The following is a 24,578-nucleotide window of genomic DNA, read 5'->3' as shown; positions in this document are numbered from 1 at the left end:
TCATAAACGTTTTCCTGGCAGAATACAACTTCTGGGGGCAAGGAGAGATAAAATATATGAACTGATGATGACCTTATTCTAACTCTGGGAGACTTAAAGCGGACCTGAACTCAGAACTTCCTATCTGCTCTAAAATATATGCAACAGCATAATAACCTTTTTTTTAATTTAAATTTGTATTGAGAAGTCAAAGCTTGTAACAGTACAAATATGCTCAGTGTATCATATCAAATATACAAAAAAACTGTACAAAATATCTTAATAGACCTCAAAAAAACATAATTTGTGCAACACACCAGGCCCAAATCCAGGGCATTATACTAGAACACATTTTCAGTAGAGATGGCCCGAACGGTTCGCCGGCGAACTTTGGGTGGTTCGCAATCGCATGCGAACATGAACTTTCCCAGAAGTTCGGTTCACCCCCATAGTGCACCATTAGGGTCAACTTTGACCAATCAGGCTACACTATCTCCTGGAGCCACCCCACCCCTTATATGAGGCAGGCAGCGCTGGCCATTACAGTCGTTCGTGTTCCTGTAGTAATTAGTGAAGGGAAAGCTGCTGGCAGACTCTCATAGGGAAAGATTAGTTAGGCTCTTGTAAGCTTCTTAGCTTGCTCCTGGCTGATTCTTATTCCTAAAATAGCACCCCACAACAGCTCTTTTGAGAGCTAATCTTGTTCTTGTGCTTTTTTTCCCCCTTCACCTTCCACCTCCTCCTCCTCCTCCTGTCTTGTCTTCCAGGGATTTGTAGGATGTCAAAAGCCAGCTTACATACATTGGCCGGGAATCGAACCCAGGTCAACTGCTTTTAAGGCAGCTATGCTCACCACTATACCACCAACGCTACATACTGAAGCCAGCCTAGCATGTACCATTGTGATATACCCAAGAGAAAAATGAGCTTGCTTAAGGATTTGTAGGATGTCAAAAGCAACCTCACATACATTGGCCAGGAATCAAACCCAGGTCAACTGCTTTGAAGGCAGCTATGCTCACCACTATACAACCAACACTAAATGCTGAAGCCAGCCTAGCATGTACCATTGTGATATACCCAAGAGAAAAATGAGCTTGCTGAGGGATTTGTAGGATGTCAAAAGCAACCTCACATACATTGGCCAGGAATTGAACCCAGGTCAACTGCTTTGAAGTCAGCTATGCTCACCACTATACCACCAACGCTATATGTTGAAGCCAGCCTAGCATGTACCATTGTGATATACCCAAGAGAAAAATGAGCTTGCTTATTTGCCTAATTTGCTAGATTTCATGCTGGCAGCCATCTTTTTGGTTAAAAGGAGGTGACAGGAAGCATGAGACGCTGTTCCAACTGTCCTGATCACCCCTCCCAGCTGCTAGGCAACGAGAACAACAACATCAGAAATCCCATCATGCTTTGCATGGGGGAAAAATGCTCAGGCAGATTTATTGGATGGGACGGAGCTTAGCTTCTGTGCAGCTAAAAATGAGGCTTGGGTAAGAAAAGCAAAGTTCGGATGGTGTGAAACTGTTAAAGAGGAACTTCAGCCTAAACAAACATACAGTCATTAAAGTTACATTAGTTATGTTATGTAATTAAAATAGATAGGTAAAATAATATCTTACCCACCCTGTTTTAAAAGAACAAGCAAATGTTTGTGAAATGATGAGGGCAGCCATCTTTTTGGTTAAAAGGAGGTGATAGGGAGCATGAGACAGTTCCCACTGTCCTATGTCCTGATCACCCCTCCCAGCTGCGCGCGCTAGCAGAACAAAACTAACATCAGAAATCCCATCATGCTTTGCACAGTATCAGGGGAAAAAGAAGGTTTTCTTCTGTGCAGCTAAAAATGAGGCTTGGGTAAGAGAAACAAAGTTACGATGCTGTGAAACTGTTAAAGAAACACCAAGCCTTTTCAGTTCTGCTGAGTCGATTTTTAGTCTGGAGGTTCACTTTAAAAATAAAAGAAAATCCTGGGAAACTTAAAAAAGTCATTTTTAGGAGTAGGTGGATAAGGATAATGTAATTGTTTATCTCATTAGTTTTCTTTCACTTTGAGTTCACTTTAATTTTCGGTTTGGGTTTACTTTAAAAAGGGAACAAAGAACATTTATAGCTACGTAATATTCCACATTCTGCTGTATTTTACATCAGATACCTTCCACACAGGGCGGGTTTAAGCAACAATGGGGCCCCAGGGCAAAATAAACCTGGGGGGCCCCCCAACCTATACCCTGGAACAAAAATCGGCATTAGGGGACCTTTTTTGCAGCTGGTATAACAGGGTGTGAAGTCCCAATCGGCCGGAGCTCCACATTCTGGCTATACCAGCCTGCATGGGGGACAAGGGGTTAAAAAGTTTCAGGAGGGGAGACACCACATAATTTTTTTAAAAAAAAAAATTCCCACACTCTAAACATAAAAATAAAAATTGGGAAAATAGGAAAAAATGCCAGGGATCTTCATACAGCCATATTGCGGCTGTATAGCGATCCCTGGCCAAAGCGCTGAGGCTGCGTATAGACCCCCTGGAAACCACGTCAGGAAATTTATTGCGCTTTCGTTTGATGCATGTAAAATTACACTACCGTTAGGTTTGCTACTAAAAGTGACATTTACCGCATTTAAAAGTATACTTTTTTCCTTCGAAACTTTAAAATCGATTTTCACAAAAACTATAAGGTCTTTTTGAAAAATAGTTTTTTCCTCTTATTCCTAATGATCTCCTTAACATATCCTGCAAATTTAGGGTTTCTAGCATTTAACCACCCTGGCGTTCTATTAAGATCGCCAGGGCGGCTGCATGAGGGTTTTTTTTAAATAAAAAGTTGGCTGCATGAAAGCCCACTAGATGCCGCTCCGGAGGCGTTCTTCTGATCGCCTCCGGCGGCCAAAAGTAACACGGAAGGCCGCAATGAGCAGCCTTCCGTGTTTGGCTTCTCCTGTCGCCATGGCGATGAGCGGAGTGACGTCATGGACGTCAGCCGACGTCCTGACGTCAGCCGCCTCCGATCCAGCCCTTAGCGCTGGCCGGAACTATTTGTTCCGGCTGCGCAGGGCTCAGGCGGCTGGGGGGACCCTCTTTCGCCGCTGCTCGCGGCGGATCGCCGCAGAGCGGCGGCGATCGGGCAGCACAAGCGGCTGGCAAAGTGCCGGCTGCGCGTGCTGCTCTTTATTTCATCAAAATTGGCCCAGCAGGGCCTGAGCGGCACCCTCTGGCGGTAATGGACGAGCTGAGCTCGTCCATACCGCTAAGGTGGTTAAGGTGGATTTGCTATTAACCATTAAAGTCGGCAGGTTTTTAAATGTGTATTTTTTTTCCTTTGAAACCTTAAAATCGATTTTCTCAAAAACTATAAGGCCGATTTGAAAAACATTTTTTCCTCTTGTAGCCACTGGGGGCCCCTACAAGCTCTGGGGCCCTGGGGCAGCTGCCTCCTTTGCCTCTATGGTAGCGCCAGCCCTGCTTCCACAGTCCTCTCCGATCAGCAGCACAAATATAGAAATCTGTGGTGATGGGACAATCGAGTTTAATTCAGTCCTAATTAAAATCTGGCTGTTAGGAAGGTGCTCCTCTGAGTCAGTCTGTTCAATAAGTCTATTCACAAGAGACTCACGACTCAAGTCTTTCCTAAACGAGAGAGGATGAGGACACTGGACTCTATGAATGAGACTCTGTCTTCTCCTTACAAACTTTCTCCTGTGATAACATCAAAAGAGAGCCGGCATCTCTGAGAAACACGCTGGCCATTAAACACAGGAGAGATCTCCAACACACTGTCCCCTGTGTCATTCAACCCGCCGCTATTGACGGGAGTCCTGGGAAATATTCCGATCTTACCGGGTGAAGATACAGCGTTCCAATTTTTAATTAAAAAAAGAATAGACTTAGGGCAAAACTAGATGTCATAAAATAGTTTAAAGTACTATGAAACTCAGCATTTCCTCTTTGTTCTAAAACATTATTTACAGCATAAAATCTACTACCACAAAAAAAAAACAAAAAAAAAACATTGTATCAGGACAGCATGCAAACAGTTAAACACAGCACTTTGTTCTTGAGTGGAAAGCCGATATCGATGCCACAAATGTAGTAATGTAAGGCGATACACACACTGGAGGGATGTCACGCGGCTGCGCCCCCAACCTCAAAGCTGGTTGATGTGCTGATGGGGACCAGTGGCCAGGGGCGTAACTAGGAACCATCGCGCCCCCCTGCAGAAATTCTGAGTCATTATTTTTCAGTTTTTGGCCTTTATAGTTTTAAAATAATACACGCTACCATAATTAAAACCCACGTATTTTATTTGCCAATTTGTCCCGGTTATTACACCATTTAAATTATGTCCCTATCATAATATATGGTGCCAATATTTTATTTGAAAATAAAGGAGCACTTTTTTCAGTTTAGCGTCCATCACTTTTTGCAAGCCCACAATTTTTAAAAAATAACAGTGATATACCCTCCTGACTAACATATTACCACTTAAGGACCGGGCTGTGTTTTAGAGATCTGTGCTGTGTGGGCTCTGCAGCCCGCAGCACAGATCGTGTTAATGGTAGGGCGACTTCCCCCCCCCCCTTTTTTCCCCACTAGGGGGATGACCTGCTGGGGGGGTCTGATCGCCGCCGCTCTGTGTGGCAGAGTGGGCTCCTCAAAGCCCCCCTCAACAGCGTTTTCCGCCCTCCCTACCTCTTCCGCCCTCTCTCTCTGGCTGTGAAGTGCGCAGGACGGATATCCGTCCTGCGCATTGTAGGATAGGCTTCAGCCTATCAAATGACGGCGTTTCCCGGCCAATCAGAGGCCGGGGATCGCCGATCTGCCCTACGGCGCTGCTGCGCAGCAGCGCCGTATGTTGAAGACAGCGGGGATTTCTTTCCCTCCGTGGAAGCACCCTCCGTGAACTGACATGGAAAGGCCGCTTGATCGAGCGGCCGTTTCCATGGTAACCCACTTAAGACCTGCTGACGCCTATGGGCGTTAGCTGGTCGTTAAGGGGTTAAAACAGTTCAGTCCCTCAGGTAACTATTTATGTATTTTTTTAATTGTCATTTATTATTATTTTTATTGTACAAAACATTTTTGGGTACCTTGGGGAGAGTGTGGTAGGAAATGAGTTCATTTTAAATGTAAAAAAAAAAGTATTTTCTGAAAAATAAATTTTGTAGATGCAATTTTACTACTTGGCCACAAGATGTCCTCAGTAAAAAAATTGTTTGCGTCCTGTAAAGGGTGGATGGGAAACTTTTTTTTCGCTCAGAATGATTGCGGCGCTCATTGCTGCGGGGAACTGAGTTCCCATACATTGATCTCCGGGCTAACCGGCAGTGGTGAGAACGTGTGTGGGTGTACGTGCACGAGTGACGGGGAGTGTGCAGAACAGCGATCGTGGCGGAGGTGCGTATATCTACACCCCCTGAGGCTTAGGTGAAGTTTTTAGCAGGGCCGGATTTAAGCTAAGGCCGCATAGGCCATGGCCTAGGGCACCACAGGCTCAAGGGTGGGTGGGCAGCAGGCTATACTAATTGGAAGTGAAGGGTCACCTGGCTACCTATACTGGAGGTTATCAGGCTATCTATATGGAAGGGGGGAGGGTCTTCTGGCTCCTTATACTAGAGGGAGGGGGTGGGAGTCATTAGGATACCGTTATGGTGGGAAGGGGGTCATCAGGCTATCTGAACGGGAGAAGGGGACGGAAGGGTCATCTAGCTACCTATACTGGAAGGGGGTGGGGGGATCATTTGGCTATCTATAATGAAAGGGGGACAGTTGCTGGCAGTGGCCTTTAGCGGTAAAGAGTACAAATCCAGCCCTGGTTTTTAGGGGTGTAGCTATACTGCCGTGGAGGCAGAAAAGGTTAAACTACCATATGTACAAGGCTTACAGCACACCTGAAGTGAGAGGGATACGGAGGCTGCCATATTTATTTCCTTTTATACAATGCAGATACCCTGGCTGACCTGCTGATCCTCTGCCTCTAACATTTAGCCATACACCCTGAACAAGCCTGCAGCAGATCAGGTGTTTCTGACTGAAGACTGACTGGATTAACTGCATGCTTTTCAGGCGTTCTTTTTCAGACATTACTGATGCACGAAGGAAAGAAATATGGCAGCCACTATGTCCTTCCCACTTCAGGTGTCCTTTAGGAAAATGGAGCAGCTGCTCAGAGATTTAGAATCATTTGGTATTACCCATAAACAGAGGAGGGAACAGCATTGTGAGGAAATCTGGACCATCACTTCCCTCTAGTGACAGAAAGAGACAAGGGGGAGAGAGAGGTTTTCCCTCTAGTGACAGCCAGAGAGGGAGGTGCTTCCCTCTAGTGACAGCCAGAGAGAGGGAGGGAGGGGCTTCCCTCTAGTGACAGCCAGAGAGTGAAAGAGGGAGGGGCTTCCCTCTAGTGACAGCCAGAGAGAGAGAGGGAGGAGCTTCCCTCTAGTGACAGCCAGAGAGAGAGAGAGAGGGGCTTCCCTCTAGTGACAGCCAGAGAGAGAGAGGGAGGGGCTTCCTTCTAGTGACAGCCAAAAAAGAGACAAGGGGAAAGATAGAAGTTTTCCCTCTAGTGACAGCCACAGAGGGAGGTATTGGCCTCAATTAACTAACTAAGCAGGTGCAGGTGCGGCTGCATTCGGTAATGCAGAGAACAGCTGATTTTACTAATCACCTTTCAAAATGCCAAATCATTAAACCTATTACCGCACTGAAAAGTAAAATTACCAACTAGTGAGGTAAATTACTGACTTGTGCTGTAAATACCTTAAGAAATGTCAACAAACTCCAATTCACAAAGAGGAAAGCATTCGGTAAATCAAGCAAAAGTGCTCGGTATTTACCTCCAGCCAGGGGCGTCGCTAGCCTCAAAGATCAGTGCCACGTGCCACGGAACTATTCTGGGGTGCCCCGGATGTCCCCAGGCAGAGTCAGCTGTGGTGTTTTAATGGCAAGCATGCTGAGAGCTGTGGTGCATCAATCAGGGGTATGCTGGGTGCTGTGGTGCATCAATCAGGGGTATGCTGGGTGCTGTGGTCCCTCTATGTGGGCATACTGGGTACTGTGATGCCTTTATGGAGGCATGAAGGGTACTGAGGTTCTTCTATGGGGCATGCTGGGAGTTGTAGTGCATGAATGGAAGGCCCGTGGGAGCATGGGAGGGAGTCCACTAAAAGTTCAGGGAATGCTATGGGGAGGACTGCCAGATAACCTGGCATCAGGCCAGTTTGCCAAGCCTGACAGGAGTGCCCAGAAGTTTCCTGGATCTCTTAGGATCTTAGCAACGCCCCTGCCTCCAGCTTTGACCAGCCGGTAACTCACACTCTCCATGCGGTAACACAGATGTAGCAGACAGCCAATAGGGAGAGCCACACAGCCCTGCTTCTTACCCCATTTGGCCCGATACTCTGGCAGGTTGGACTTCAGAACTGCAGAGCAGTAGAGAGAGACATTTAAAAAGGCTTTTCTGTATCCCTTAAGATGTGCATATCTATATACTGGTACACAGAAGCGCTCCCTCTAGTGGCTGCATGCAAATCTGAAGGGATTCCGGGAATGCACTAGACTGAAAACACCCCAACTCATGCACACCACTTGTAGGAAGACACACAGCTTCCTGCCTGACCTGCTCCACAGCTGCTGAGGCTTACCAAGCAGGGCTCAGTGGTTATTGGTATATTACCAACAGGAGAGTTTCTAGGCTAAACTGCACTCAGGGTGAGGGTGTAAAGATTGCGCCCCCTTCCCCCCCCCCAAACCCCCCACCCCCATGGACTTGCGAACCCTTACTCTCTAGGGACAGTCAGGCAGCCACAGATCACAAGTAGACCTGCCTACTTACCAGTGACCAGCCGCTCATCCAGGAGGAAGCAGGGACCAGGAGAACACACAGGCGAAGAGAGCCCAGAAAGCCGACTCCTCCATGGGCGCCACACACTGACAGCCTGCAGTACCGCTACAGGACACCAGGTGTCATCATGCGGGGGTGACAGGATGATGACTTGACGTCTGACGCAGGCAGCCCAGGAGGAGTCAAGGAAGGTGGTCGCACTGGTAAGCTTCCTTCTTTCATTTGGCTGCACCGCGCGTCACCAGCTCCCTAGCTGTTATGTCCTTCTGCTTGTGCCTCCCTTCTTCTACTTGCCGGTCTGCACCCAGGGCGGTTGCCCTGCCCAAGAAACAGCCCTGATTACCAAACTTATACCATATGAGGGAAATGTTAGTAAATTCATGGAAAAAGTGTAAAATATCGAATACGGTATTTTACAGACCTACATTTTTTTCCCGAACTGCCCTTAGTGAATTGAGGCCCTGGCCATGCCAATGACACCCAATCACAGTGGCTTCATACATCCACCTTGTGATTTCCAAGGTGCTGCTGACTTCACAATCGTCTTTTTTTTTTTAATTTCTATTACGCAATGCAAATAATAATATTCGGCTTCTATGCCCACCTGCCTCACAGGCGTGACTACTTACCAGGGCCGGGCCGAGGCAGAGGCGAGAGAGGCTCCAGCCTCCGGGCGCAGTGTAAACACATTTCACTATTGTGTTTGAAGCAGAGAGAAATAAGAAAAGGAGATACATATCAGTGACTGCAAGCCAGATAACTAGAGATTTAGGTGTTGGGGGGTTGGGGCGCCTCTTAGTCTAATAGCAATCAGCGTGTGACGGCTGGGGTGGGAGGGATGGAGGAGGGGCCCTCTTAGTCTAATAGCAGTAAGTGTGTGGCGGCTGGGGTGGGAGGGATGGAGGAGGGGCCCTCTTAGTCTAATAGCAATCAGTGTGTGGCGGCTGGGGTGGGAGGGATGTAGGGGCCTCTTAGTGTAATAGCAATCAGTGTGTGGCGGCTGGGGTGGGAGGGATGGAGGAGGGGCCCTCTTAGTCTAATAGCAATCAGTGTGTGACGGCTGGGGTGGGAGGGATGAGGGAGGGGCCTCTTAGTGTAATAGCAGTCAGTGTGTGACGGCTGGGGTGGGAGGGATGGAGGAGGGGCCTCTTAGTGTAATAGCAATCAGTGTGTGACGGCTGGGGTGGGAGGGATGGAGGAGGGGCCTCTTAGTGTAATAGCAATCAGTCTGTGGCGGCTGGGGTGGGAGGGATGGAGGAGGGGCCCTCTTAGTCTAATAGCAATCAGTGTGTGGCGGCTGGGGTGGGAGGGATGGAGAAGGGGCCTCTTAGTGTAATAGCAATCAGTGTGTGGCGGCTGGGGTGGGAGGGATGGAGGAGGGGCCCTCTTAGTCTAATAGCAATCAGTGTGTGGCGGCTGGGGTGGGAGGGATGGAGGAGGGGCCCTCTTAGTTTAATAGCAATCAGTCTGTGGCGGCTGGGGTGGGAGGGATGGAGGAGGGGCCTCTTAGTCTAATAGCAATCAGTCTGTGGCGGCTGGGGTGGGAGGGATGGAGGAGGGGCCCTCTTAGTCTAATAGCAATCAGTGTGTGACAGCTGGGGTGGGAGGGATGGAGGGGCTCTTAGTGTAATAGCAATCAGTGTGTGATGGCTGGGGTGGGAGGGATGGGGAGGGGGCTCTTAGTGTAATAGCAATCAGTGTGTGATGGCTGGGGTGGGAGGGATGGAGGGGCTCTTAGTGTAATAGCAATCAGTGTGTGATGGCTGGGGTGGGAGGGATGGGGGAGGAGCCTCTTAGTGTAATAGCAATCAGTGTGTGACGGCTGGGGTGGGAGGGATGGAGGGGTCTCTTAGTGTAATAGCAATCAGTGTGTGATGGCTGGGGTGGGAGGGATGGAGGAGGGGTCTCTTAGTGTAATAGCAATCAGTGTGTGATGGCTGGGGTGGGAGGGATGGAGGAGGGGCCTCTTAGTGTAATAGCAATCAGTGTGTGGCCGCTGGGGTGAGAGGGATGGGGAGGGGTCTCTTAGTGTAATAGCAATCAGTGTGTGATGGCTGGGGTGGGAGGGATGGAGGAGGGGCCTCTTAGTGTAATAGCAATCAGTGTGTGACGGCTGGGGTGGGAGGGATGGAGGAGGGGCCTCTTAGTGTAATAGCAATCAGTGTGTGGCCGCTGGGGTGAGAGGGATGGGGAGGGGTCTCTTAGTGTAATAGCAATCAGTGTGTGATGGCTGGGGTGGGAGGGATGGAGGAGGGGCCTCTTAGTGTAATAGCAATCAGTGTGTGACGGCTGGGGTGGGAGGGATGGAGGGGCGCACTTTGGTGTCTCAGCCTTGGGTGCTGGAGGACCTTGTCCTGGCTCTGCTCCTTACCTCCTCCTGTGCATGTGACTGAGATTTTCCAACACGCATAGAGATGAGCGTAATGACGTAATTACGATTTCGCAAAATTTCGCGTAATTAGTGTAATTACGATTATGGCCGTAAGTACATAATCGTAATGAAGAAGGATTTCGCGAAATTTCGCGTAAGCGTAATTTTCGCGTAATTTTCGCATTACAATGGGTATTTGTTCATGCCGTAATTTCGCATTAAACGCTACTGTAATTTCGCGTTAAACCGTAATAATATAAAAAAGCCGCCGACTTTAAGGGTTAATAGCAAAGCCCCCTTAAATGCTAAGAGCCTCAAATTTGGAGAATATATTAAGGAGATCAGAAGGAATAAGAGGAATTTTTTTTTTTTCAAAAAGACCTTATAGTTTTTGAGAAAATCGATGTTAAAGTTTCAAAGTAAAAATGTATACATTTAAAAACCCGCCGACTTTAACGGTTAATAGCAAAGCCTGCTTAAAGTTTAGGAACACCAAATTCCTAGGGTATATTAAGGGGATCAGTGGGAATAAGAGGACATTTTTTTTTTCAAAAAGACCTTATAGTTTTTGAGAAAATCGATTTTTAAGTTTCAAGGGCAAAAATGTCTTTTAAATGCGGAAAATGTCAGTTTTTTTTTGCACAGGTAACAATAGTGTATTATTTTCATAGATTCCCCCAAGTGGGAAGAGTTTTACTTACTTCGTTCTGAGTGTGGGAAATATAAAAAAAAAAACGACGTGGGGTCCCCCCTCCCAGACCTCTTTATCCCCTTGTCCCCCATGCAGGCTGGGATAGCCAGAATGCGGAGCACCGGCCGCGTGGGGCTCCGCACCCTGACTATACCAGCCCGCATGGTCCATGGATTGGGGGGTCTCGGAAGGGGAGGGGCAGCCAAGCTTTCCCCTCCCCCTCCGAGCCCTTGTCCAATCCAAGGACAAGGGGCTCTTCTCCACCTCCGATGGGAGGTGGAGGTGGAGGCCGCGATTTCCTGGGGGGAGGGGTTCATGATGGAATCTGGGAGTCCCCTTTAAAAAGGGGTCCCCCAGATGCCCACCCCCCCTCCCAGGAGAAATGAGTATAGAGGTACTTGTACCCCTTTAAGAGTTAAAAGTAAATAAACACACAAACACTTAGAAAACGTATTTTAATTGAACAAAAAACATAACCATGAAAAAAGTCCTTTAATATTCTTAATTAACCATTAATACTTACCTGTCCCTTTAAATAAATGATCCCTCGAAATAGCCTCGGAAATGTTCTATCAGTTACAATGTAACAAAGTTATTACAATGTAACAACTTTGTTACATTGTAACTACGCCGCACCCGACGCCACTCGCCGCTCAGCCGCCGCATACGCGTCTGCGCTGCACAGACCCGACAGAGCTCTGAGCTATATAGCTCAGAGCTCTCTAAGCATCTTTGAATTTGGGCTCCAAGGAGCCCCATTGGTCCTTAGCAGACCAATGGGGTTCCTTCTGATTTTTGCCCTTGAAACTTAAAAATCGATTTTCTCAAAAACTATAAGGTCTTTTTGAAATTTTTTTTTCCTCTTATTCCCACTGATCCCCTTAATATACCCTGGGAATTTGGTGTTCCTAAACTTTAAGCAGGCTTTGCTATTAACCGTTAAAGTCGGCGGGTTTTTAAATGTATACATTTTTACTTTGAAACTTTAACATCGATTTTCTCAAAAACTATAAGGTCTTTTTGCAAAAAAATTTTTCCTCTTATTCCTCCTGATCTCCTTAATATATTCTCCAAATTTGAGGCTCTTAGCATTTAAGGGGGCTTTGCTATTAACCCTTAAAGTCGGCGTGTTTTTTATATTATACGGAGCGTTACGGTTTAAAGCGAAATTACGGTAGCGTTTAATGCAAAATTACGGCATGAACGAAACGCGAAATTACGCGTTGAAAATTACGTTTACGGTATTTTCAATTACGATTTTAATGGCAATTACGCTACCGTAATTTCGCATCGTAAATGCAAATTTCGCATGCGTAATTATAGTAATGCGAAATTACGAAAATTTCGGCTCAACTCTAAACACGCATCATCAATTGTTTTTTATCAATTCGTCTGGGAATCGTTCGAGACGGTTGTTTGGATGGCCATGTTGGTGGCATGCTTATGCAATCATTATGATCCGATCAGCTGGATAACGATGTGGAAAGTCGAGTTATGCAATTGGACACCTTATCTTGGCTGTTTTTGACTGCAGTTGATCAGATAAGGCCAGTATAGAAGGAGTCTGGTGTCAGAGAGATAAAACGAGGACCCCTGCTGTCCAAGCTTGTCATTGCGCTCTCAGTGTGTGGCATCTCTTCTCGCTTGTGCTGGAGGCGATGTGAAGATAATTGTCATCCACAACTTGCTAGAGATTCCCTCTGGACCAAGGATCACTTTTAACTTTCATCCAATGACAGTCAGTTTAGCAACTTGACAAGAAAGCCTCCTAAACTTGTTTTTACTGTGAGGCCAGATTATTTATTAAACTTGGTAAATGCCAGGGCCATTTCTGGCCATATTTTTTGCTCCAGGCACCTTTCACCTCCCTCAATCTCAATAACAGAAGATTGGCAGATTGGGGTAACTCTTAACCACAAGGAAAATATAATGATCTTAACCTCCTTGCCGGGCTAAAAAATCCGGCAAGGAGGCAGCGCCGCACATTTTTTTAATCTTTTTTTTTTTAAATCATGTAGCGAGCCAAGGGCTCGCTACATGATAGCCGCTAAGCGGCGGCATCCCCCCACCCACTCCGATCGCCTTCGGCGATCAGAGTATGCAGGGAATCCCGTTGAGAACGGGATTTCCTGCAGGGCTTCCCCGGTCGCCATGGCGACGGGGCGGGATGACGTCACCGACGTCATGGACGTCGGGACGTCATAGGGAATCCCGATCCGCCCCTCAACGCTGCCTGGCACTGATTGGCCAGGCAGCGCAGGGCTCTGGGGCGGGGGGGAGCGACTCGGCGCGGCGGATTGCGGCGGATCGGCGGCGAGCGGCGGCGATCGAAAACTACAAGCAGCTAGCAAAGTGCTAGCTGCTTGTAACAAAAAAAAATTATGCAAATCGGCCCAGCGGGGCCTGAGATATCCTCCTGCGCAGGTTACCCCGAGCTGAGCTCGGGATAACCGGCAAGGAGGTTAAAGAGACCAAAAAGCCCTCTTACTAAAAAGCAATGGTGAGTAAAATGTGCATTCTAAAAGGATAACTGAAGTAAGAGGTATACGGAGGCTGCCATATTTATTTCCTTTTAAGCAATACCAGTTGCCTGGCAGCCCTGCTGATCTATTTGGCTGAAGTAGTGGCTGAATCACACCAGAAACAAGCATGCAGCTAATCTTGTCATATCTGTCAAAATTGTCAGAAAACCTGATCTGCTGCATGCTTGTTCAGGGGCTATGGCTGAAAGTATTAGAGGCAGAGGATCAGCAGGATAGCCAGGTAACTGGTATAGCTTAAATGGAAATAAACATGGCAGCCTCCATACACCTCTTTCTACAGTTCTCCTTTAAAGTGGACTTGAGCTCTTGCACAGGACACAAGTAAAACAGAGAGAAATGCACCCTTTGTATTTTTAGAGTGAACAACTTGTCTAATCCCCCCTCATCTGTATGTAATCACAAGTGTAATTTGATCTCTCGGCTGTGACAGCACAGAAATTCGTCAGTCTTTGGCAGACACAGTATGTAATGATATTTCTCCCACCCAGCATGGGTATGTGTAAAAATACACCCCAAAACACATTATACTACTTCTCCTGAGTACGGCAATACCACATGTGTGGCACTTATTTGCAGCCTAACTGTGCTAAGGGGCCCAAAGTCCAATGAGCACCGTTAGGCTTTACAGGGGTGCTTACAATTAGCACCCCCCAAAATGCCAGGACAGTAAACACACCCCACAAATTACCCCATTTTGGAAAGTAGACACTTCAAGGTATTCAGAGAGGAGCATAGTGAGTCCATGGCAGATTTCATTTTTTTTGTCGCAAGTTAGCAGAAATGGAAACTTTTTTTTTTTCTTTTTTGTCACAAAGTGTCATTTTCCGCTTACTTGTGACAAAAAATAATATCTTCTATGAACTCACCATGCCTCTTAGTGAATACTTTGGGATGTCTTCTTTCCAAAATGGGGTCATTTGGGGGGGTATTTCTACTATCCTGGAATTCTAGCCCCTCATGAAACATGACAGGTGGTCAGAAAAGTCATAGATGCTTCAAAATGGGAAAATTCACTTTTTGCACCATAGTTTGTAAACGCTATAACTTTTACCCAAACCAATCAATATAGGCTGAATGGGTTTTTTTTTAATTAAAAACATGTTTGTCCACATTTTTCGTGCTGCATGTATACAGAAATTTTACTTTATTTGAAAAATGTCAGCACAGAAAGTTAAAAAAATCATTTTTTTGACAAAATTCATGTCTTTTTTGATGAATATAATAAAAAGTAAAAATCGCAGCAGCAATCAAATAGCACCAAAAGAAAGCTTTATTAGTGACAAGAAAAGGAGGTAAAATTCATTTAGGTGGTAATTTGTATGAGCGAGCAATAAACCGTGAAAGCTGCAGTGGTCTGAATGGAAAAAAAAGGGTCTGGTCCTTAAGCGGGGTAAAGCCTACGGTCCTCAAGTGGTTAAAGCGCCCTCTACTATTTAAACTTCCCCTGGCAGGTAGTAAAGTGAAGCTGAAGCCCAGAGCGGAGAAGATACGGTGGAGACCGGGGGACTGGCGCCGGCCGGATCAGGTAATGTATGCAGAGGGGGCGGCGGCAGCTCCAGCTCCACAGATTGTAAATCGATTTCATAGTGAAATCGATTCAAATTCTGTTTGCAGTGTAGGCAGCCAATAGATCCCTCTCTGATCAGATCACAGAGGGATCTATCTGCAGGTCGATCTCGTGGCATTTGACAAGTGTATGGCTGCCTTTATTTCAATTATCGGATGTTGTTCTCCAGAAGAGATATGAGAAGGTTTGATAACAACAGGGCTCCGCTGGTCTTTGTTAGCACGTCTTCTAGACTTTCTTGTCTTGTTTATAAAAAAATAACATTGATTTTAAAAAGGAAAAAAAAAGTATGTAGTTGAAGAAGTGTCTTAAACTTTGCCACAAGGACAATCACAGCATCGATCTGTAAATTCACAAGAACAGACACAGAGTTGTTAGGTTACCTCTCTAATGGGCACTTCAAGAGCGCTGTGATTACATTTCACGCCAAAGTATTACATTTCACATCCACGGAATAGACTCAGGAGACTGCAGCTCCCAGGACTTGCTTCACACAGATGGATCAGGATGTAATGGGGACCTACGCAAGGTAGTAGGTGTGGGGCCCGCTTGTGGTCCTTCTTGTAAGCTGAACTGGAGAGAGGTCAAAGAAGGTGGCAGGTGAGCCCCTTGACACCTACTAGGCCCCAAGCATCTGCCTAGGTTGCCTGGTTATGTTAAGCGGAATAGTGGGTAAAAGATTTTAAAAAAATAGTTTTTCAAAAAGACCTTTTCGTTTTTTAGTAAATCAATTTTAAAAATGCAAGGAAAAATAGTTTTTAAACTGTAATTTTTCTAAGTTTAAAAACCATTTTTCTTTGCATTTTTTTAAAATCGATTTTCTGAAAAACGATATGGTCTTTTTGGAAAATTCTTTTTTTCCCTTGTACCCACTATCCCCTTTAACCACTTCCACACCATGACATTTTATGCTGATCTGTGCAGCGTGGGCTCTCCAGCCCACAGCACAGATCAGCTAGCAGCCAGGGCGATCAGACTTCCCCCCTTTTTTCCCCACTAAGGGGATGTCCTGCTGGGGGGGTCTGATCGCCGCCGGCTGCTTGCGCTTGCGGGGGGGGGGGCTCTTCAAAGCCCCCCTCCGCAGCGCTTTCTGGCCTCCTTCCCCTTCCCTCCCTCTCCCTCCCCCTGTGAGCGGCGCAGGACGGAAATCCGTCCTGCGCCTGATGGGATAGGCTTTAGCCTATCAGGTGCCGGCGGTCCCCGGCCAATCAGAGGCCGGGGATCGCCGATCTCCTCTACGGCGCTGCTGCGCAGCAGCGCCGTATACATGTAAACACCGGGGAAGATCTTCCCCGTGTGTTTACATTTACCCTGCGAGCCGCCGATCGGCTCGCAGGGTGTTCACGGAGACACCCTCCGTGAGCTGACATGGAACGGCCGCTCATACGAGCGGCCGTTTCCATGGTATACACTTCTGGATTCAGGGGCGTGTATATACGTACCGAGAATCCGGAAGTGGTTAACATATGTAGCTATTTTGGTGTCAGTAGCAAGTAGGGGGGCTTTGCTATTAACCTCCAAAGTCGGCACAAAATTATACGAAATTTCACGAAATTACGCTAATTTTTATGTGAAATGAATGGACTATGAAATCAATTTAGTTTGCAAATCGCAATTACGTATAGGCGTAATTGCAAAAATTTACGAAAAAATTTTGTGAAATCGTAATTTTGCCGATTACGACCATCACTGCTCCCACGCCCTCCTCCAAACCACCTCCACTGCGCAGGAACCTCATCGTGCACGAGTACCGCCAAACCACCTGCACTGCGCAGGAACCTCATCGTGCACGAGTATCGCCAAACCACCTGCACTGCGCAGGAACCTCATCGTGCACGAGTACCGCCAAACCACCTGCACTGCGCAGGAACCTCATTGTGCACAAGTACCGCCAAACCACCTGCACTGCGCAGGAACCTCATCGTGCACAAGTACCGCCAAACCACCTGCACTGCGCAGGAACCTCATCGTGCATGAGTACAGCCAAACCACCTCCACTGCGCAGGAACCTCATCGTGCACGTTTACAGCCAAACCACCTGCACTGCGCAGGAACCTCATCGTGCACGAGTACCGCCAAACCACCTCCACTGCCCAGGAACCTCATTGTGCATGAGTACCGCCAAACCACCTGCACTGTGCAGGAACCTCATCGTGCACGAGTACCGCCAAACCACCTCCACTGCCCAGGAACCTCATCGTGCACGAGTACCGCCAAACCACCTCCACTGCCCAGGAACCTCATCGTGCGCGAGTACCGCCAAACTACCTCCACTGCCCAGGAACCTCATTGTGCACGAGTACCGCCAAACCACCTCCGCTGCCCAGGAACCTCATCGTGCACGACTACAGCCAAACCACCTGCACTGCGCAGGAACCTCATCGTGCACGAGTACCGCCAAACCACCTTCACTGCGCAGGAACCTCATCGTGCACGAGTACCGCCAAACCACCTCCACTGCGCAGGAACTTCATCGTGCACGAGTACCGCCAAACCACTTCCACTGCCCAGGAACCTCATCGTGCACGAGTACCGCCAAACCACCTCCACTGCCCAGGAACCTCATCGTGCACGAGTACCGCCAAACCACCTCCACTGCCCAGGAACCTCATCGTGCACGAGTACCGCCAAACCACCTCCACTGCCCAGGAACTTCATCGTGCACGAGTACCGCCTAACCACCTCCACTGCCCAGGAACCTCATCATGCACGAGTACCGCCAAACCACCTCCACTGCGCAGGAACTTCATTGTGGTTGAGTACCGCCATACTGTACCTGGGCACTAAGCCAAAGCCGCTCGTGGGAGTGGCGTTGGCTTCATTTCCATACACAGCCATACTCACGCAGGGGCAGTTTGACTGTGCTTAGTACACATCGGGTAATACAGCCATTATTGGATATGTTCCGGAAGTCCATGCATGACAACACTGGGGGCCAGGAGGACGTTCGAAGCCACTGCAGGATCCAGAGGCTTACCTCTTCTTAGGTAAGTATGTCTATTTTTTTATACTGCCCCGGGTACACTTTAAAAACACAATTATTATTTAGTATTGATATAGCGCCAGGGGTCTAGTCCTGGAAAAAGAGGTGAGTGGACTCACCCTAAAAACCCCTACCTATCTGCAGCAAATCTGACCCTGCTCTCACTAACAGTCAGCAGCCAGCAGAGAATGAATCCAATATGGCCACCGCAACTGCTTTTTAATAGGGGTCGGGGGTCCAAGAGGGGTTCTAGCTGACTGGTTGCCATGTGTCTGCTGACTGTGAGGTAAGGGCTTAAAGGGGCACTATGGCGAAAATTTGTAAAATTTAAAAACATGTGCAAACATAGACAAATAAGGAGTACGTTTTTCCAGAGTAATATGAGCCATAAATTACTTTTCTCCTATGTTGCTGTCACTTACAGTAGGTAGTAGAAATCTGACAGAAGTGACAGGTTTTGGACTAGTCCATCTCTTCATAGGGGATTCTCAGCAAGGCTTTTATTCTTTATAAAGATATTTCCTAAAACGGATTTAAACAATGATGCTGGCCAGCTTCCATGCTCGCTACACAGTTTTTTGGCAGTTGGACAGAGCAACTGCCATTCACTAAGTGCTTTTTAAAATAAATAAATGCCTTAGAATCCCCCCATGAAGAGATGGACTAGTCCAAAACCTGTCACTTATGTCAGATTTCTATTACTTACTGTTAGTGACAGCAACATAGGAGAAAAGTAATTTATGGCTCATTTTACTCTGAAAAAAACATACTTCTTATTTGTATATGTTTGCACATATTTTAAATTTTACAATATTTCGCCATAGTGCCCCTTTAAAGTTTGGCTCCATGATGATGTACATGGAGCCGGTCAAACACGCCATATGCTCGCAGTTCGCAGAGAAACCGGACATCGGAAATTTGCCAGGAACTGTCCACTGGCGAACCGTTCAGGCCATCTCCACCATAGTAATATGTCTATGTATGCATTGTGTAGTGTATGTATCATAGTCTAGGGACAATTTAGAGGGAAGCCAATTAACTCATCTGCATGTTTGGGATGTGAGAAGAAACTGGGGTGCCTGGAGGAAACCCACACAGACCAGGGGGGGGGGCATACAAGCTCCATGCAGATAGTGCCCTGGCTAGGATTCCAACTGGGGACCGAGTGATAAAAATGTTCCCACAAATGAATGAATATTCATCAGCTAATAGGGATGATCAGAATGAGCAAATTTCGTTCTGCCGGAATTGCGGAATTCCGCCAGCACTAAATTCCCTCGCCATTACATTTCCGTGGAATTTTGCGAATTTCCACGGAATTCCGCATTCCGGCGGAAAAATTAAAGTAATCGCAAATGAAACCTTGTTTATGCTAAATGGTAGCCCATGGGTCCTAGTAGCTGTTCCCCCGGTCATCTTTTTTATTTTATTTTTATTTTTTTTGCAGCTGGAGGTGTCGCTTAATTCCTGGGACCTAGCGGTGGTCCCATGGCGGTCATTTTGGCGCCGCAGGAGGTGTCACGTAAGCTATGGGAACTGGCGGTGGTCCCATGGCGGTCATTTTGGCACCACAGGAGGTGTCGCTTACGCCATGGGGCCTAGCGGTGGTGCCATGGAGGTCCTTTTGGCGCTGCAGGAAATGTCACTTAAGCCATGGGACCTAGTGGTGGTCTCATGGCGGTCGTTTTGGCGCCACAGGAGGTGTCGCTTAAGCCATGGGACCTAGCGGTGGTCCCATGGCGGTGGTTTTGGCACCGCAAGAGGTGTCATGTAAGCTATGGGACCTGGCGGTGGTTCCATGGTGGTCATTTTGGCGCCGCAGGAGGTGTCGCGTAAGCTATGGGACCTGGTGGTGATTCCATGGCGGTCGTTTTGGCGCTGCAGGAGGTGTCGCGTAAGCTATGGGACCTGGCGCTGGGTCCATGGCGGTCGTTTTGGCGCCGCAGGAGGTGTCGCGGAAGCTTTAGTAGCTGGTGGTTGTCCCATGGAGGTGGTTTTGTCGTCGCAGGAGGTGTCGCGTAAGCTTTGGGACTTGGCGGTGGTCCAATGGTCGGTGGTTTTTGCGCCGCAGGAGGTGTTGCGTAAGCTTTGGCACCTGGCAGTGGTCCCATGGAGATGGTTTTGTCGCCGCAGGAAGTGTCATGTAAGCTTTTGTACCTGGCGGTGGTCCCATGGCGGTGGTTTTGGCGCCACAGGAGGTGTCGCGTAATCTTTGGGACCTGGCGGTGGATCCATGGCGGTGGTTTTGGCGCCACAGGAGGTGTTGCGTAAGCTTTGGGACCTATACAAAATGGTGGAATAGGTGAGATAGCTAGGGAGCTGGTTGCTAACATAGGATTGATTGGTTTTTGTTAACACTGTAATTGGTGCTGAAATAATTCCGATTTTCATGAAGAAATCCTGTTGTTTTCACTTTAAACTTCTTCTAGGGGCTTCCTTGTGATTGGCTAACAAAATTCCGCATTCCGCCGGAATTACGCATTGTTCCGCTGAACTTCCGCTATAGGGCTATGGCAATTACGTTCTGATGCGACAGAACGGAATAACCAAATTCCGGCCGGAATTGCGGAAAACAGAATTCCGCGGAACGCGGTGAGCATCCATCCTGCCTTATTTTTGTGACCAGAGAAAATATAATCTTTCAGTAGATGTGTGAATGGCTGCTGAGAAAGTTTCGTTTTAGTAGTTTTGGAACTGAACACCAGGTGGCAGCACACTCACAGAAACAGGACAGCAATGAACTTAGAGTCAGGGTTACTTATGTGTGATCTGCAGTCTGTCTTATAGACAGGCAAGGCGGCATCCTCAGGTCTATGGCCCATCCTCATACCACCTCCCCCACCCCCATAGCATGCAGGAGTCATTAGCCAGGAGACATATCTCTACTCATGCTTGCCACTTTGTGCTGACTGATGGAACATGGCTGGTGATGTGCTGTGTGCTTTCATCACCTGCTGTCACAACCTGCCTACTACTTCCTGCTATCCACTCCAGGACCAGAACAAGGTTCTCCAGCTCCAGAGCCACAGATTCAAAGATTCTGTTTCCTGGCAGTCTGTCTTCTGATCGCCATACTGCAGTTATCCCAGTGCTGTGATCTGAAGGTCTGTTCACTTGGAAAACTGTTCATAGACAATTGTTAGGACCCGTTTCCATTAGCTGCGGTACGATGCAGATACATAGCCGCATTGCACCGCGGGTGTCCTGAACCCAATGCACGGCAATGGAACCATTTACATTGCGTGCAAAGTGGTGCGGAGCAATCCGAGAATCTGCAGCATGCTGCAGATTCACGCACAGCCTCATCCGACCCCCCCCCAGTCTCGTCCAAGTCACTTCTGCACCGGAAGTGACGCACCCAGCAGCGGGCGTACGTTAAAAAGGGGCGCTGGGAAAAAAGGGCGCCGGGTTTTTAACGATAAGCATGGATAACGTTTAAAAAAAATATTGTACTGTTTTTCGTTTAAAATTAATGGTTTTTAAAGTTATAAATCATTAAATAATGTGCATTAAATCGGCAATTGTAAAAACGTTAATCTTTCGTTTAAATAGTGAAACGTATAATAACGTTTAAAAAAAAAAATTACTAAGTAACCCTCCCTGTACCTACCCCTAACCCCTAGACCCCCCTGTTGATGCCTAAACCTAAGACCCCCCCTGTTGGTGCCTAAGTAACCCTCCCTGTACCTACCCCTAACCCCTAGACCCCCCTGTTAGTGCCTAAACCTAAGACCCCCCTGTTGGTGCCTAAACCTAAGACCCCCCTGTTAGTGCCTAAACCTAAGACCCCCCTGTTGGTGCCTAAACCTAAGACCCCCCTGTTGGTGCCTAAACCTAAGACCCCCTGTTGGTGCCTAAACCTAAGACCCCCCTGTTGGTGCCTAAACCTAAGACCCCCCTTTTGGTGCCTAAACCTAAGACCCCCTGTTGGTGCCTAAACCTAAGACCCCCCTGTTGGTGCCTAAACCTAAGACCCCCCTGTTGGTTTTTTCGTTTAAAAATAATGTAAAAAAAAAAAAAAAAAAAATGTACTGTTTTTCGTTTAAAAATAATGTTTGAAAAAAAATATTGTACTGTTTTTCGTTTAAAAATAAAATTTAAAAATGTATAAATCATTAAATAATGTGTAATCATGAGAAACAGTAATAAAACATTAAGTCTCCGGGCGCCGCTTTTAAAACGTTATTTTTCTCCGGCGCCCTTTTTTCCTATCGGGCGCCCATTAAACGATATTTATTATAGGAGTGAATGGCGGCGCCCGATTTGTCCACTAGCCTCAGGCGCCCGAATTTACTGTTTCCCAGCAGCGGTGACAATGCGATGCAGTGAGGTAGCCGCAGTCGCACCACTAATCAATGGAACGGGGCCTGAACAGTGGAAAGGGTTGACCACAGTTTGCAGCAATACAGGCAATTAAACATGAAATACTGTGCAAAAGTGTTTATTGCAAGTAATGTGCAAATCTATGCATACAAAATATCAGAGTACAATGCAAATAATGGGCCACCACATGCATAATATACTATATAATACAGGAGATTCACCATACAAAGACAAGCAATGTGTAAATAAACCCCAAACCCTAAACTATCTAAATATATATACAGAGTATGTACGCAGCCAATCACAATACAAGGGAGCAGGAAGAAAGCAAGGTCAGAGCTGTTGGTTGCACCAACATTGTTTACTGCAGTATAGTAAATCAATCATGAGATCTCCCTGTAAAATGTAAAGTGCTGCAGTGATCTTTATGGTGTTGTTTTTTCCTGTATTCAAAGCAAGCTGCATTTCCTGATGGTGATGTATTATATATCTCTGCCTTTTTTTCTTCAGTAAATAGTTCTAAAGGTGGTCATACACCTGCAGATTTGACCATCAGATAGATTTCTGTTGGATGCCTGTCAGCTCGAATCTGACAGGAATCTATCTGATGTGTGCCACACACTAGGAACAGATTTCCAATAGATTTCAGAATGAAATTCGATCTAAATGCATTATTGGACCATTAGATCCAATGCAACTCTATGGGCCATCAATCTGCTGCCAGCAGCCAATCGACCTAGATTTTCCATCCAGTCAGATAGATCAAATAGATCTAAATCCATTGAAATCGGCCGCAAATCAATCGATAGGCCAATTGATCGGCCATCGATTTCCAATCGATCCAATCGATTGATGGCTGAAATCGACCAGTGTATATGCCCCTTAACTTGTTATACTGAGTGCCTAGCTGCGTGTACACAACTCTCTCCACCAAGAACACAATACAGATTTGGCAACAGAGCGGCAGACACAAGATTTCAGGAATGCGATAGGCCCAGTGATGATCACAATTGGCTAATTACAATAACGTAAAATTTCACATACATTTTTGCAGTTACGCCTATACGTCATTACAAATTGTTAATTCAATTGATTTTGTATAATCATTAGTAATTATGAATGATTTTTCGCGTACTTTTCGTGCTGACTTTGGTTGTGAATACAACTGCGTGTACACAACTTCTTTGCTCTAATAGATCATTTACAGCATATTAAATACAACCAGCATTTTTTTTACTAGAATATCATTCAAAGGGTTATACACAGGACTTGAAGGTTCAGTGCAGAGAAATATGGATGCATTCGAAGTTGTAGATAATGTGAACGTACGTTCCGCATAGCAATGTAATGTCTATGCGGACGTTCACACGTGTCCGTTCCGTACGTACCGGAGCCGGATCGGATCCGGACTCCGGACTCTTTTCCAACATGCGCTATTTTTTGGGTCCGGATCTCCGGCCCACGCACCCGGACCGGAGCCGGACCTGAGCCTGACAGCACCATCAGGCACACAGAAACCAATGGGGAACGGAAGGCACAGAACACACTGCCTACAAAAACCTGACATTCTACCCCACTTTCTATGCGTATCCAAGCGGCCATTTCGGATGGGGACACATGGGCCAAGCATGTCTGGAGTGGAGCACAGCAGTGACAGACGTGCTGGAGCTGTTTTGGCAGAATGTCGGAGGTGGAGGTGAGGCCTACAGCGGAGGAACCTGAATCTACAGGTGCACCAGGTGCACCTTCTGCTGACCCCAACATTTTTTTATTTAATTTCGCTATTTTTTGCCCACGGATCCTGATGGCAGCCTGATGCATGCCTGATGCAAACGGACCGGATCCTGATCGGATCCTGATCGGAACCGTACGGTTCCGATCAGGATCAGGTCCTGATCCGATCAGGATCCGATCAGGATCCGGTCCGTTTGCAAGGCAAAACGCAAGTGTGAATGGGGCCTTAGAAAGCAGTTCTGCTTATTAGAACATAAATAAAGCAGTTATAAATAAAATGCAAAGTCAGTTTTCAGAGAAAAAAAGTGTACTTTGGGAACGTATAATTTCTAAATGAATAATAATACTTATGCACAAAAGCAAATATGATAACCGTATGGCATATAAAAAGTAGGAAAACATGTTTTCATTGAATATTATGTCAGGGTTTTATACCACTTTAAGAAGAATAGTGGGTACAAGTTAAAAAATAATTTTTTAAAAAGACCTTTTTGAGAAAATCGGTTTTAAATTGTTTATAGAAAAATTTTGATATGT

General features: G+C 46.8%; 1 non-coding gene across 1 annotated transcript; it reads right to left on the bottom strand.

The window, feature by feature from the left end:
• Positions 1 to 777: 777 nt before the first annotated feature.
• On the bottom strand, positions 778 to 849 carry TRNAL-UAA (transfer RNA leucine (anticodon UAA)). Its single transcript has one exon. It is a non-coding gene; the product is annotated as a tRNA-Leu (tRNA).
• Positions 850 to 24,578: the final 23,729 nt, after the last annotated feature.

Source organism: Hyperolius riggenbachi, chromosome 5 (assembly GCF_040937935.1).
Source record: "Hyperolius riggenbachi isolate aHypRig1 chromosome 5, aHypRig1.pri, whole genome shotgun sequence".
Classification (NCBI taxonomy): Eukaryota; Metazoa; Chordata; class Amphibia; order Anura; family Hyperoliidae; genus Hyperolius; species Hyperolius riggenbachi.
Note: the sequence above shows the minus strand (reverse complement) of the source record. Positions and strands in the feature narration are given on the sequence as shown.